The sequence below is a fragment of the Struthio camelus genome, chromosome 1 (genome assembly GCF_040807025.1).
Source record: "Struthio camelus isolate bStrCam1 chromosome 1, bStrCam1.hap1, whole genome shotgun sequence".
Classification (NCBI taxonomy): Eukaryota; Metazoa; Chordata; class Aves; order Struthioniformes; family Struthionidae; genus Struthio; species Struthio camelus.
The window spans coordinates 97,850,331-97,866,856 of record NC_090942.1 but is presented as its reverse complement, the minus strand read 5'-3'; the positions used below and the strand labels follow the sequence as shown (position 1 = coordinate 97,866,856).

Sequence of the window (16,526 nt, the reverse complement as noted above, 5' to 3'; positions counted from 1 at the left end):
AAATTATGTCAGGAAGTTGGAAAAGTTAACTTTTACCTCATGAGGTTACTATTGCCTGTAATATCCTGCTCTACATTGGAAAGTCACTCTAATTGTATTTCGTTTGTATTTAAAAAATATAGACCTCTTGATCTTGATGGGCGATCGCCTGCGATCATAATGCCATCTAACTGTTTGGGAACCCTCCTCCTTTGTCCTCTATATAACAAGTAGCCACCCACCTAAGCTGTTGCTGTGATGCTACAGAAACCACCATTAATTCCTGAAGGGTTATCCTCCCAATTGTTCAGGTCAATTCTTTCTGCATTCACGGCCATCACATTCAGCCCCATTTATTTCACCTGAGTTACATTCAGGGCAAACTGTGAATAATCACCTTGTTCCTTTATTGGAATAAATTCAGGAATTTATGGTATATCTCCATTTAAAAGATCCACAGTGAATTGCCTCAACGTTTATACAGCTATAGTTTTCACCTGTATTTTAAGTATGATGCCACCTCTGTTAATAATTTTTCTTTGCCATACAGTTTGTATGCTAGAGCAAAATTTAATTTAACAGAAAGACTGAGGAGCAAGTATGTTTAACATGACTGTAAAAATGTAGCAATTACCATCCTATTTCTCTCCTCACTAGCAAGCTGTGGCTTGCTTCATACTCTCTGCATGCCACATGGACACTGTTGGGTATACCAGCACGCTACATAGTAACACTTCTGCTATAAAACATCTACAAAGGCTGGCTAGGGGAACCCTGTTGTAGCCTCACTGCTGAACGGTAAGAAAGTGCCCGGGCACTCTAGCCCTCCATAGAAAAATTCAGTCCCTGAATGAATCGTAGTGGATTTCAGATTTTGTATCAAGCATTATGAGGAGCCTCAATAAAAAGGTTAGTCAGATTCTGCCAGATGGTCTTCTTGCTCTCTGAAGCATCACTGACACAGATTAAATACAGTAGTCCTTAGCTGAGCCAAAAGTGTGGCAAATTGATCTCTCCAAGTCTAAGCTACTTTCATGAGGCTGATTCCCTTATTAGCCATTCTATTCTGCACTCAGATGTAGCCCTACTATCAAACAATGCAAGTACCTGTTGCAGATTTTGGATGTGCTGAAAGCTTAAGCTGCTTCAAACAATTCTTGGAAACTCATGGCAAACCAATGTGGACATTTTGGGGGCAAGAACACAGAAAGAGGGCTAGAACACTCAAATGACTCTTGGAAGGATAATTTTATCTTTAAAAGGAACTGACAGTTTTAGAAAGGTTGGACATTGCTTCTGAGCGTAAGAACAAAACCCTTCCTGCCACGTGTCCATAGTGTATTTACTGTTCAGCCTGTCAGTGTGTGCCCTCAAATTCAGTTAATCATGTAACAGCCTGAAGTGAATTTCCCACAGGTATTTTTGGTAAAGTTTTCATCTACTAAAAATCTCATTAGGGAAGATAAGCAATGCAATGACTAGAATATCAAGGACTGTGCCTAACACTGTAGTCTCATCAGATAAACAGCCATATAATTACATCATGGTGATGCTTTAATAATCATCATTGTTGGTGTAATACTTTTGATCTATCTTACATGGTAGTAGTTTCATTTAATGTTTGTAAAGTGCTTTAAGATTCCCTGAAGGAAAAAACTTCAGAAAATCTGTAATTCTTGTGTTCTGGAAGTATGAAAAAACTAAGGCTACACTTGTACCTGCAATACAGCAGGACACATGATCAATGCAGAATAATCAACAGAGTATGAAAGATTTACATGGAGCCCACTTGAGTACTGACTCACTTCTGAGAAAGGAAATGGCACTTAGCATCTGAAGAACTTAAAAAAAAAAATAGAAAAAATTTCAACCTAAAGCTACTCCTCTTCATTCAAACTTTGTTTTTCCAAGAAAAGAAATATCTTGATCTTTAAAAGGTACTGAGCTTACAGAAGCATCCACTGATTTTCAAAGGGACCTACAGAAAGCTCGGCAACTGTGAGACAATAGGAACAGTTTAGTCATTAAGTAAGAACTTGGGTGCCTATTTACTCTCTAATTTCTCAGTCTTGACCTAGATTTCTGTAAGAATAAAGTTATCTGATTGTTTAGACATTAGCTGAGTAGACTCCACTTTATGAGCATCATCTAATCAACTGAGCCACCACAATGTGCCCATAACTGAACCAATTACATAAACTTATCACAGTAACTTATCACACTAAGTATCATTACTTAGAGTAGCCTGCCTAAAATCACACTGTAATCTCCTCAGAGCAGAGAACTCATCTCTTAATGAGATCTGTAAAAATATATTGTGTGCTACTGGAATTTAAAAAAAAAAACAAAAAAAAACAAAAAAACAAACATGACTTGTTTACAATTAGTTGCAACAAGGTAGAGATTGTGTTAGCCAACAGTAACCCAATACTTGTAATAAATGGTAGCAATTTATACAGTCCTTTTCAGCTTGAAGGTTCTAGATCACCCATAGGCTACATCACCAATATAATACAGCTAATTCTGCCATGTAACACTGATATCCAAGTTGATGGGGGCTTGATTTCTAAGCCCTGCCTGACTAAAAAGACAAAAACAAGATGCATGCAACTCAGTTTGTCCTGATCCACTTAGTCACTCAATACTTCTTCCTTATTTTAAATAAACTCATTGCATTCAAGAGAAAAGAAGAAGAAAGATATGGAAGTGAATGTTACTCTGAATCTATCTTGAGATTTCGCTTGCATTCCCCACCATAAATATGTCAGAGACTTATTTACATTGATCATAGCAGATATATTTAGGTCTCTAAATACAAATACAAGAGGCTAACACTGAGGAAAAATGCAAGATATTGACTGAAGTAATCCAGGTTCTGTAAGCATCCTGTATCTCCTCAGCTAGCGGCCAGTTTGGCCCATTAGTGCAGGAAGTCATATGTATCATATGTGATCTCCACCACCTTCACTACTTTCTTGCTTATCTCATCTCTGTGAATTCAGATTCTCCTTCTCTCCTGTTCTCTGGGGACATGTGCTACTCCTGTCTTTCCTCACCAGCTCAGCTCTGTGTTGCTCAGTGCATAAAATAACTCATTCATTTTTCTGCCTGGACCCCCTCAGTTCTTAATTAGGCTGCACCTCTGGCCTCTCCCTTGATTTCAGACTATTGTTCTCTCTTTCCTATTCTAACTTTCTGGCTTTCTCCATTCACTAATGTTCCAATATAGCACAGGTTTTACTCGCGTATTATGGTAAGACCCAAACGTCCCAGTCAAGGTCCAGGTCACTCATGCAGGGATTTATGCAGATACAGAATCAGTATATTCCAACTGGGTACAACTGGCTGTTTCACCTGGAGGAGCCAGCAGCCAGACATTGTGCCATCCACTCTTCTGTGCTCTAAAAGCAGTGAATGGGTTAAAATGAACAATGAATAACTTAACACAGAAACCACCAGGAATGTGTGTTCCTACTGGTTTGTCTTTTTGGCTACATCTGCCTTTTGAGAATACCAGTGGGGAAAATTGTTTAGAACTCAGACTCTGGGAACAATAAAACTGCTCTAAACTGAACTGCTCAAAAGTAAGTGTGTAGATGGAACATGTTACAGCTGTGTCAAGGAAAAGCTGGGTAGCACAGCACAAGAGAAACAGGAGTATTCCAGAGTGGTGATCTTGTTGACATTTGAAATATAAAGGTTCAGTCGAACACCTTTAAAGATCAAGAGGCTGCTTCTTCATAGCTATTCCTTCTTGGAACGGAAAAATTAGCCCTTCTGACAACTACTCTGCATTATTGTCTTACTGCTGTAAAAATCCTTGCAAAAGACAAAGCAAGACCTAGTAGTATTATAACTGGAACTGGAATAATGCACCAGATTATGGAAACAAATACACTAAAAAAAATCTTTAGTTAACTGAATAATTAAAAGACTTATAAATAAAGCTGACACTTCTCCTGTAAATGCCACCAGCTTGCTTTTTTCCCCTCCCTCTGTCCTCAAAGAGCAAAACCCTACTGTACAATGCCTTCTGAAGGCTGTCTGCCTCCTCTCCTCACTGCCCACCTACCGTAGGGAGCAGCTCCTCCCACCTGCACATAAAAGCCAAGTGCATGCTACCAGGAGCTGATCAGAGCACTTTCTCAGTCCTCCACTGTTTTGAGCCAGTGATCTTCTCTCCTTGGATCTTGTACACTCAAGGTAAGATTACTGCTACTTCAGGTTTCTGTTCTAACCAGTTATTTTGAGGAAGTCTTAATGTCAGCTCTAGCACTGCCTTGCTGGGTGGTGCTGGCAGGGCTTTTTTCCTTTTTTTTTTCCCCCTTTTTTTTCAGATGTAGTGTCATCTGACATTTAAGTTAGTAACAATCTGTTGTTTTAGCAATGAAATAAAAACAGAACTTGCTGGAAACACTGTGTGGCTGAGAAAGCTCTTCTTTCCCTTTCTGACTGATTTTGAGGAGATCAGTATATCCAGACCAATTTTAACATTTTATTATCCCTGCTAATAGTTTCCATCTCAGTAAGAATAGTCCAGTCAAAGTTATCAAAAAGTACACTTTAAAGCTGCCTTAAGCTCTGTTTAAAAACATGCTTAGTGACAATTTGAGATTTTTTTTTTTTTACTATTACTATTTACAAGCCAGATTGAGCTTATCTTGGGACTGAAGTGCAGGCCTTGTGTATCTATGAAATTTCTAGATCAGCCTGAGCTTTTATATACAGTTTGCTTACATAGGTATTTCTAATGCTATAGGAATGAATAGTAAGTGCCTCAAAGAAATAGCTGCCGAACAGCCGAAATATTAAAACATAAGTGGTTTCAGAACTGTGTTTTCACTCCCCTGTGTTCTTCTGTCCATCCTCACTGAGACAAATTCATTAGTGACTAGTACCAGTTTCTCATGTGTGTGAGTCAGTGCACTTTTAACACACAGTCACCTGTTTAAAGAAATTCCATCATAGAAATCCTTAATCCTAGAATGCCTCTCTCCAGTGCTCAGAGATGAAGGAAAGCCTAAACTACCAAAAACAAACAGTAAATGCTGACTGTAACTAGTCAGTTTGTACTATATGTAATGCATTGTGCAGTTAGAGTGATATTTCCTTCTTGATAGTCAAACAACACTCTTTTTAAACTGCCTCTTTTTTGTGCTTTCCCCAAATAGAAAGTGTTTCCTGAAAAAGAATTATGTCCACATATAGCTTTATTCACATTAGCTGCAACTTTTAAGCTATAGTCCCGTAAAACCCCAGAACTCTGCACACAATGTTGTTTTCTGCGCAGTGTATCTAAGAGATCTTTTCTGTACTTTCAATGTTATCTGTTGTATCTAATGGGAAAAAGAAAGCATCGCCTACAGCTATTTGACTGGGAGATTACATAAGTATCCTTAAAAAAAAACCCAGAAAGGTAGCTATTCAAAAACAAAGTACAATGCTTTCTACAGCAGGCTTACAGTAAAACAGGTTTTGAAACAAGTAATCTATATAAAATCTATATAAATTGCCATAACTGGCATTCTATCTCTGAGCTACAAAAGTTTATTCCTTAGTTAACATCTGATTTTTACAGCAAAGCTCAATTGCATCTCCAAAAGACCCCTCTTCTAAAACACATACATGTGATTTTAAGTGTAATGTATATCAAATTTAGGTCTAAAATTCTCCAGTGAAGACTTATTTTTCATACAGAATTTTACTCTCTCAGATAAATCAAAATTTCTAACAGAGCAATTCTCAAGAAAGAGCATCTCAGAAAAAATGCATTTGCCACAGGAAATGTGCATATAACAAAATACCTTTTATTGAAGCCTGCTGTGAAATGTAATGTTTTGGCATTTGAAAAATGGATTGCAGGGCATATTAAGAAAATTCTAGTCAAAGGAATGCATCTAATTTAGATCAGAATCTCCTCTGAGCAATTTCTCTCTTAGAGTGAGTAGAGAATTCAGCTGAGCATCACTTTGTAGCAGGGGATGAAGGGAAACAGCACTGTAAGTCTCCAGCAGAACTTATATGACCAGGAATGCATTTATTCACCTCTGTGCTGATCTGAAACTCCTTTTTATGAGATCAAAGTGTGCTGATATTAAAATAAAAACACTCTATCATTTTAAAATAGTGCTACAACCCCAATAAAAAAATTGAGTGAGTAGGGAAAAGAAGAATTCAGATTTTGGGGGTAACGACCATAGTGTTTTAAAATAACAAAACAGAGTCCATAAGACTATATTGATTTTTCAGCCATAGATCAGTTAACTATTAAGCAGGCATGGTAAGTCATTTCTCCTGGTGGTTGCACTTAGGTTTTTCCAGTGTTCATTTAGGGCACTAATGCCCATCTAAATCACTAGAATAGTTCCCATCGCTGTCAAGAATGTTATACTAGATCCACAGAAACACAGGATAAACAGATCACTGACTACTTATTTATTCGTATGACTACCACCACTACTGCTTTTGAGACATATTGATCTTCATGAATTTATTTTCACCACCTCTCTGTGAGGCAGGGATATGTTTTCCTCTTGGCCATAATGTTACTGAATATATGGACTGTCTTGCTCATGGCGACACTGGAAGTTCATGGCTGAGCAGAGAGTAACATGCAGTTCTTTTGGGTTCCAGGACAGCACTGTAATCCCATGCTTAATTTTGAATTCGGTTATAGAGTCCACCTCCTTGCAGCTGATCTGTCTTTTTACATGACTCCTTAGGATGGAACGGCAGGGAGAATTCTAGTGTTAAATTTTGAGAGGTATTCACTCCTAACACTTTGGGTCCCTTTGAACCCTTTACAACCCCTTTAATAGGTTTTACAACTTGTTCTTGGGAGGGGAAAAAAAATACATTTTAACCAAATGACCACCCCCTTTCTTACCCTCTGAAACCCTACGTGATTTACTAAGACCAACCCACTCTTGGCAGGATGACAAAACATAGGTCCACTGCCATGGATGAGAAATGATGTTCAACATCTGATTGTAAGAGTTCAAGCTTGGTAACTCAGTAGTGGTTGGTAACATCAAAATTTTTAATTGGTGCTCAAAGAAAAGCACATGGTACTTAAGCAATATTATTCATACGGCTTTTATATGGCACACATTATATCTTCCTCTTTCCTTTTCTACATTTGCTATCAGGTGCCACCTCTATAATCCCATAGGATACAATTCCATACCCGTTTAAAAAAAAAAAAAACACACTACCAGCCTTACCCTATCCCTTTAGACTTCATCCCTAGAGCTAATTTATGAGGATAGAGAGTCTTTAATTGCTCCTGTGGCCTTGCAAATACTACATTGTCCAAAAAAACAATTTACACACGTTGATGCTTGATTTCTGGAGTAATTGCCCTAGCAGCCTTTGGAGGCCTTGTCTCCCATTCTTGAAGTGAAAGCATGCATCACTTACAGACAGAAAGTCTGTACAGTGAATGCAAATAGTGAACACACGAGAGGGAACTAAAAGACTAGTATGAGTGATAGAAAAAGAATGACTAATTTTGAGAATAGGTGACCTGTTTAAGGAACGTTGTGAACCTTAATGCCTCTGAAGTATAGATACATAAACTAAGGGGCAGGTAGCAGTGTATCGTCTTCTGTTGAAGAGGCGTAAACAGGCTTGACGCATAAGCTAGTAGAACTTTACAAGAAGCTTTCTTGACTGCCAGGACCTAGACTACATTCTTTAAAACAGTACCCTTGAAATTACATGAAGTTTCATTTCTTTTCTTTCCTGTGCCTATTATAAGCTTTAACAATTTTGGGTAACATCAAAATTTTACTCAATGAATGGATTGTTGATAAGATGGCCATTTATCGTGGCCATCTATTATGGGAGGTATACACAAGTGTGGGTGGAGTAGTGGAGGGTCATACTCTGATTCTCCAGAGTACAGAGGCAGATACTAGGGAGATTGTCATATTACTACCAGCAGTAGGAGGGAGTACAACTTCCACATGTTCTTGAGGCATGTAAGGCAGAATTTTCTGCCTATTTAATTCTATGTCTTGCTATTTTTCCCAGGGGAGGAAAGATTAAGTTTTATGTCTGAAGCTTAAATATATCCCTCTACTTTTTTATGTTTTGGCTTTCCAATTATCCTCAGCTGTGGGTTGCTTCCTTCTTCAAGGAGATAATTTTCTGTTTTCACTAGTGTCATGTTTTCAAAAGAGCAATGGTTCAATAGATTTATTGTAGTGAGGAACCCAAGACAAGAACAGACAAAAACACAGAGGTGGCTTGTTCTGCCTTTGATTAACCCAATACCTGTATTTAACCGTACAGATGCTTCTTACTTTTGCCACTTGCATTTGCTAGAGTTTTGTATAAGTGATGTTATCTTTCTGTGGCTTTCCCTCCAGAAGAAAGTGAGATCTATTCTTTGTGCCAAAAGAATTCTCCTTCAGCGCAAGTTGTGGAGCTCTGTGTTTAAAAGATAATGACAAGTTCTGGCTCTGAAGCCTTTTGGGGGTGTTGTGCAATAACTGCGCCTATTCTCCACACACATCAGTAAACAATTGTGTTTGGTCTACCCTACTCCTGAAACATTGGATGCGTGTCCGTAATTGTCTTGATGTATAATGAATTTAATGTCTCATAACTGCACTGCAGAGGATTAATACCACTATGTAGCCTAGGGACATCTTTTGATGATTGAAACTTCTTCACGCAAGTGCGTATTTTGTAGTAATAGCAAGATGAATAGAAGTATGTTGCTTGACCTGTTGAACGACAGGTGAAATTGTTGAGGGGTGACATGTAATGGATCCTTTTTAAAAGTGAGGGGGAATCAATGCCCTCTCTTGGTGAGAAAAAAATATAGATAAAGCAGCCCTATGAGAATGTTTATCAGTTCCCTCTGCTGGCTACAAAGCCCACAGCCAGTGGAGCAGCTGTGTTTGCGGAGGCGAAGGTCATAAGTTCTATTCCCAGTACTGCATGAATGCCGTAAACTGATGACTGTGATGTCTGTGCACGTATGCAGACATCATTCTTTATAGGGTCTCATCAGCAACTACACTAAGTTCAACATGAGGGCACACAAAAATAAAATGAAGTTCCTGGGAGGTAATAAGCTTTCTAGTTAGATTTGAGAAGCATCCGAGCAGCTAGGTTATTCATACTACACACCTAGGACATCCATCTGTTATGCATCGTATGCTACACTCATATGCACACCTTGTTTTCCCTTCTCTTCAAGACAACTATGCATTATACTCAGTTTAGAGATGCCTGATTGATTATCACAAATTTTCTTGGCTTTCCCAAATCGTAACACTTCAGAATGACACGTTTTGAAAACTCCATATTTTCAAAATAGAAACAAATGGTACCAATAAGACCACCCCAGTGTAAAAAAAAAAGAAAAGAAAAACAACCTAAATGCATCTTTTCCACTCTCTTGGGGAAAGGCCTATATAATCCGGTTATGCAATTGGAGAAACAGGTTATGCAATTTATTCAGCCACTTTGAAATCAAGTTGAGATGAAAAAGATATATTTCAAATTTAAGAATTTTTTTGTTTAGAATAACTATCCATAACACTAAAAATGAAGGTCTCTTGGGTCAGGTACCCCAGCTCACTTCAACTGGTGTGGATTTATCACGGCAACATACAGGATAGGCAGAACCTATCCTATTAAAGTCAGAATAAGTCAAAACTAACTGTTTGACACATTAGCATCAGAGGTATAACAAAAGTCAAATTTCTGGAACAGCTATAGCATATGTTTCCTACTAACTAAAGAGCAGCCACCCTTTCTAGACCAACATACTTCTGTGTTCTTCTCTCTGAAGGGAGAGTAAGGGGTGGACGGTAGTACATCGTATATTTGCATAGGGACTTTCAAGCAAACCATTTGACCATTTTTGCAATTAAAATTTCCAGAGAGCAAACCAAGGTTCTAACAAAACTCAGTGTTATAAGACAAAGTAACAACAAATAGCTATAATAAACTGCAGTCCTGAACTAGAGATGCTTACATTGCCTCTGATTTACTCAATATAATTTTAAAAGGGACACAACTGAAGATGGCAGAGCCCCAGGGATTCTGAGTCCAAATGCCATCAACTTACCACTGAAGAAATCTAGCAGTCAAGTCTGCTTATGCCAGCACACGATTTATCTCTGTTCTCCCCTTCCATTCTTCTCATCATGTGCGGAGCTCCAGTGAGTGCAGAATATCAGAGGAAGAATCTTGTATGTGGCTGAGATGAGAATTTTTCGTTCAGCTTGCCTTAAAAAAAAAAAGAAAAAGAAAGTGTTCAGATATTTTCCAGTATTTCTTTGTAAATGAATTAGGTGATCTTATTCCAACCCTCAGCTGATGGACATTAATATAAAACACACAACTGGGACCCTTGCTGGCAAGTCTCAGTAAAAAGTCAAAAGGTGGTTACTTTAGGTCAAATTTGAGAAATAAAAGCAGGCTCACTAGGGAAGTTTATGCTGCCAGCATTGATATATCACCTGCATTATGAATAAAAAGCTAAGAAGTTAAGAGCAGTTAAGCAAGCAGATCACACAAGCACTAGCATTCACACAAAACATATTTTAGAAAATGAAGGAAAAAAGAAAAACACTCAGTACTTATTTCCTTTCAGTCAGTGGCTTGAATTGAATTTACCATAGTAGCACATCACATTGTTTGCTGCAGAAAAATGCAAAGCTTAGGCCTTTAGGAGTAAGTCTCTTGTGCTTTACGGGTTCCAAAAATGTCAGTGCTTGTCAAAGTGTTTTTGAAATAAAACCAAAACCATGTTAATAAAGTGAACTTTCCAAGACAATGCTGGCCAAAACTGATTCTTAGATTTCTTTTCAGTAACAAACTGCCTCTGCAGTTGCTGAGCAGATAGAAAGGAGAATTTAAAGGGCTAAAGCCAATTTTTGGTCAACCCAAAGACAGTAAAAAAAGAACCCCTCAAACAAAGCACAAGCCCTCCAATGAATGGGAAACTTTCTGCAGAGGGTGGACACAGCTTAGCAGAACCCAGCTGTGCTTTCAAAAATGGGCTGTAGACATTACTATTCTCCATGTAAATCTATTCCGAGACCTAAATACTTGTTGCAGGTACAATTTGTGATGTGCTGCAGTAAATTACTGGATAAGACTTGGTACTTGTGTAATTCAGAGTTCACTCTCTGAATGTGAGTTCACAGGAGCTACCCTGGCTACTTATTGAGTCGTAATTCCCAAATGAATTAACAAGGGAGCAACAGGAAGGATTCTGCCCTGTCCTATCCTATCCTGGTCTTCCTGATGAACAGCTCCAAAAATACACTGCAGTGAAGGAGGAAGGTGTTCATAATGAACTGAGTTCCTACTAAGAACATAAGTTGCATGCACCTTTGTGCAGTGAAATCTCCACATTGTTTTGCTGTATGTGCATATAGGTGCACACACGCAGCATTGTCTTCCACAGAGCCCTGCAGTCACCAGATGTTCTCTCTGTTACAGAAATTCCTGCTGCCTTCCCAATTCCAACCAGCATAGCTCAGTTTGGGCTGAATTGCGTAGACCTCCTAAGTTGCCATTGCCTCTAGACCCTACTGAAGGGTGTTTTTTCAGTGCCTATTCTCAAGAACTCTTACAGACCACTGCTACCTTCTGGAGATCTGGACATAGGCTATTATGTCAGGAAACATGGAAAGCACGTTTGGATTGTTCCCTAAGTTTGCATTACTAGCCAGATATCTCAGCTAAAATCTTTGCTCATACTAATCTGGAAATACAGAAAACTGTAGATTAACAACACAGGCCGATTCTTAATTAAAGAAAGATATATTTGAAGCAGTTAAGTTTTTATTTTTGTACTGCTATAAAATGATCACATTGCTTTTAAGTTTTAGTTTAAAGAAAAGCCCCCCCGCTTATCCATCTTTTGTAATGTCACCTGCAGCACATTTCAGTTTTAGATTGCTCTTCAGCAATTAGTTGCAAATGTTCAATATCTGAAATCTGAGCTGCTAATTTTTGAGAGCATGTGATTCACATGGAGTATTTCTGTTCTTCAGTCAGGGAAGGATAGCTCTTAGACTCAAATTTCAAGCATAAAAACCCTCTTTCATTGAGTTCAGAATTCATTTTGCAACAAGCATTTTTTTATTATGCATTTGAAACACCCTATTTTCAGCATCACATCTGTCACTCGAATGCTGACTGCTCTCAGGAGCTCAATACAAAAGGCCTACACAACACAAGCAAAACAAATGTCAGAGACATTTTCTCTGCTACACTTACTTTCAACTTTCTACTAATTGTTCATTTCATGAAAACAAGTATGTTAAAAATAAGTGAACGGAAACCTATTATATTTTCAATGTCCCATTCATCAAGTGCGCTTTCAGAGCTGGAAATTTAACTTGGTGGACGCTCATAATATACAGCCTTAGCCTGCAAAATACTGACCACATGCAAAGGCAGGGTGCTGTTCCTTAAACTCCCACCAAAGCTGAAGCGAACTGAGAAGTAACTTAGCACTTCCCGGGGAGGGCACTCAGCACCTCACAGCTCGGCTCAGGGAGCAGCAACCCATCTTTCCTTGCTTCTCCCGAGCCACGGCTCGAGCAGAGAGAAATATTTCGGTTGGCTTAACTACTTGAAGGTCTTCCGGACTGTTTTTTTTTTTTTTTTTTCCCCTAGAGAAAAAGTGAAATGTCGTACCTGACACTGAAAAGCTGCCGAGGGGGCAAGAGATGTGTGTCAGCTTAGGTCGTTGAAGGCAGCGCCGCCTCGCCCCCCCCTCCCCCCAGCAGCCCTCAGGGCGGCCGGCGCGGCGTGCGCTCCCGCTCCGCTCGGCGGCCGTTACCCGCCGCTAACGGTCGCTACCCGCCGCTAACGGTCGCGCGCTAGAGCCGGGGAGTCCCGCGCTGCCAGCGGGCAGCGCTGCCGCAGCCCTGAAGGAAGGCGCCGTCAAGCCGGTGGGGCGGTGAAAGCTCGCTCGGCTCGGACCCTCCGCCCCGAGAGCCCCTCGTTAGTGAAACCGGGCCACGCGTGTTGCTTTCCCACCTCCTGTCTGGCATTGCCGTCCCGGCCTGCTTTAACATTAGCGCCATTTTCTGCACATACGCAGTCAGAAAACTGATTAAAGCCTGCGCCTCCTGTTCCCGAAGAAGAGGCGAGGGTTGAGAAGAGCACAAACTCCCTGCAGCCCAGTCAGCTGAGGAGCATTTATGGAAACACAAGGCGTTTGAGGTTTCTTGGGTTTCAGAGATACAGCCTCGGGGCAACTCTTCTGCGTGCCAGCTCTCGGTGCCCCTTGGAGAAGGATCTGGGTAGCATTAACTGGCGCAGATGCTGACAGTGCTGGAAGGCCAAAAGTGAAGGGGGCTGGTAGAGGACTCCTCTGTCAGCTGGAAAGAAAATGTTGCATCCTGCCGGTAGGGGGGGGGAGGGGGAGGGGAAGGGAGGGGAACTATTCGGAAAAGAGAAAGAAGCCTGCTCCAGCATGCACGACAGGAGGCACAGGACCTTTCGGATTTCCCCATCTGGAGGCAAAATTGAGGCCACTGTAAGTTTAAAAAAAGGAAAAAATGCTGGTTTCAAACTTAAGCTTCTTTGGTGCTACAACCAACAATTCTTTGCTTATTGCAAAGATAATGTTGTGTATGGGGACATAGTATGAGAAGAAGAGCCAGTCTTTCACAGCTGAAATTCTAGCACCTCGAAACACCCAAAGAAACACACAACGCTGTGGTGGAATCCGAGGAAAGAAACACAATGTGAGGAAAGAAAATTATAAAACTATTATATTCAACAGGCAGGGAGTTCAGAAGGTAAACGGCTGAGTGGAACAGCTTTATCATTTCTTTCCAAGCGTTTTCCCGACACAGCTTTGTTTAGAATAAAGGCTTTTCAGGGTGAAACATCCTCTAGCATGGTGGAGCCCTAATTCATGGTCAGGGATTTAGTACATATAAAGAGGAGCAGCTCCTTAAACAGAAGGCTGGTAGATTTAACATAGAGCAAAGCCAACTCCTGGTCTCCTGCTCCAGTCCCTTTAACACTCTCCTGCTTACACAGATGTTTGGTGTGTCCGGAAAGATATTATACTACAAACGCTTCACCTCCCTCTCCTGCAGAAGCATCCAAAAACATCACATATAGTCCATTAATGAATTCATCCTTACAAGCACCCTGGCAACACCACCCTCGCCTTACAGAAAATTGAGGCACAGAGAAAGTTGCTGGAGTAGCATTTCAAGAGAGCTCCTGGGCAGGTTCTCAAGTGTCTTCCCGTCATGATAGGGGCTAGCAGGAGAGTTTGGTTCCCATCAGGGCACCTCAATGAGAACCAGATTTTCAGGAGTGCTCAGCACCCAGTAGCTCTCACTAGTGACACTTGCGGCCAGACTTTCTGAAAAGTTTCTTTGATCATCTGGCCACTGCCTCAGTGGAAAGCAGAAAGCTTTTGAAAAATCTGATCCTGTCTGTGGGTGCTGAGCACTTTTCAAAATTTTTGCTTAAGTGACCTGGCCAAGGATGCAGACTAAAATCTGAACAGAACCCACTTTGCCTAATCTCTAGGCCAGTGATTTAACCACAGGCTTATTCTTCCATCTTCAGCAAAGAAAGAGTATACACTAGTTGGGGCAGGAATTAAAAGGCTAAATAACTGCCAGTACCCATGCCTGCCAAGAAAAATGCCCAGATACCTCTGGGTAAACCAGACAGCCACATTTTGGTACCCTCCTGAGAAGGGATTATTTGTAGTAACAGTGCCAGAATCTGGCAATCTGGATTATGCTGTTTCCAGATGTACCTATTTCTTTCTGGGATCAAACTTGTGAACATGCCCTCACACAGGCACACCCTGCCCACTCTTCAGAAAAAAAAACAGCAGCTATTGAAATGCGGTAGTGTCTCCATTATCCTTACAGAGCCAGGCACGCTTGGGCAGGACAACAGTATTTTGTGTAATGATTAAGAAATGGTGGTCGTGTCAGTGAAGACTCCTGTTTTCATTGAATATTTCATTCATTTCTGAACATAAGCAACCACTTAGCTGCAGTTGTGCTAGATGCAGAGGAGGAAACACATGCTATTCTTGGCTAGACTACACCTCTGTGGGTAGCAGCAGCCTCCCTACAGGAGCCTCTGTAGGCGGCATGATTTAGCTGCATTAGAGATTGTCCAAATCCACAAGTGTGGACCTGCCTTCAGATTTTGCGTACTCCAAAGTGTGAGTGCATGCAAAAACCTGGATCCTGTATTTTATGCCCTAATCATCTGAGGTCCATTTGCAAGCAACAATCTCCAAAGCCACCAGCTGAGGCTAGTTCAAGGGTACCTCTCCAAGCTGGCTGTGCTGGTCTAACTGCCGTTCAAGGTGTTGCTCTCTCTTGCTCAGCAACAACTTGTTGGACTGTATCATATCACAGACTGACTCCATCTCTGAGACTACCTTTCAGTAAGTGCTCTCTGTCTTGTCTCTGTCCCCACCTTTCAGAGCACCTCCCAAGTAGGTATCTAACCAGATTGATATTAGGAAGATAAGATACGAGGTCCTCAGTATGTTTTTAGAAAGCACAGGTATCACATGACAACTATTGAATGAAAATGCTTACAGAGAAATAGTTCTATAAAACAACTCTGACTAAGCTGTTGCTGAGGGTTGAGCTCATACTATATAAGCCAAAAAATGCAGCTGTATCTTTTCTAGTTACAGCTAAAAACAGCTAAGTGTACTGGAAAAACATTTGATGGAGAAAAATATAAAGACATTGTCCTAAAACAGGTCTACACCTAGAAGCAAGTGTGAACATTTGTTCTCTGTTCTGGGGGGTATATACTTGCAATAAAGCACAGAAAGCGATTGCTGTGGTCTGCACTTAAGTTGTTAAATGATGGTGCTTTCTGCTTGATTCTGACATCTGTTGCAGTAATTATTGTGATAACAACTATAGTCAGAAGCTGGACTTAGAGCAGTACCACAGGCAAGTTTTACAGCCTCAGCTTTACAGAAAGAAAAGCTGAGGCAGAAAGGGATGAGCTCATGCAGCCTGTTTATGAAGACAGTTAATTGTACATGTTTTAATGTACTTTGTGACCTAGAAGGTTCTAGGGATCTCACTGGAGGAACTTGGATTATGATGAGTAATTTTGTGGGCCTTTGGTTTTGGTCACCAGTTTGAAACAGAACTTGTCACTTTTTTCTTCTTGCAGATGTTGGAGTTTTGTTTGTTTGTTTCTGAGGCTCTTGTCCTGTCTGTGCAAGAAGCCAAAGTATTTCTAAGCTGTTTGTGAAAAAAGCCGTGTCCACTGAGGGCCCAGGTCAAGAGGTCCATCTTTAGCTATCATCCTCTCCAAACTCAGAAATGCAACAATCCAAAAAAGGTCTCAGTTTTGTGAGCAGCAAGGTGATTGGGGCCAGGGGACTGTGACCCTGGAGCAGAGGCATCAGAAGGAGCCTAGGGAAAAGGTTTCAGGTTTAGCAGCCTTGCATGCCTCTGAAGCAGAGCAGACGGGCACTGCACCACTAGCAGGAAGGGTGCCGGTGTTAATAAAGGTTATGTGCAGGGGCATGACCCTGGCAC

At 40.6% G+C, this 16,526-nt stretch overlaps 1 protein-coding gene and 1 long non-coding RNA gene across 6 annotated transcripts in view; one reads left to right on the top strand and one right to left on the bottom strand.

Moving 5' to 3' along the window:
* The window catches only part of LOC138069184 (uncharacterized), a 149,731-nt gene extending 136,990 nt beyond the window's left edge, over nucleotides 1-12,741 (bottom strand). The window contains exons 1-2 of the long non-coding RNA XR_011144008.1: nucleotides 12,655-12,741; nucleotides 10,067-10,227 (exon numbers count right to left, since the gene is read on the bottom strand). This is a non-coding gene — a long non-coding RNA (uncharacterized lncRNA). The remainder of the gene's footprint in view (nucleotides 1-10,066; nucleotides 10,228-12,654) is intronic.
* Nucleotides 4,076-16,526, top strand: part of COL8A1 (collagen type VIII alpha 1 chain) — a 106,363-nt gene continuing 93,912 nt past the window's right edge. For 2 of the 5 annotated variants that reach the window (XM_068959938.1, XM_068959931.1), the window contains exon 1: nucleotides 4,101-4,182. The gene's annotated coding sequence lies outside the window, so the exon portion shown is untranslated. Of the gene's footprint in view, nucleotides 4,183-16,526 lie in introns of all 5 variants that reach the window. The other 3 variants (XM_068959925.1, XM_068959942.1, XM_068959915.1) reach the window with 2 other exon arrangements.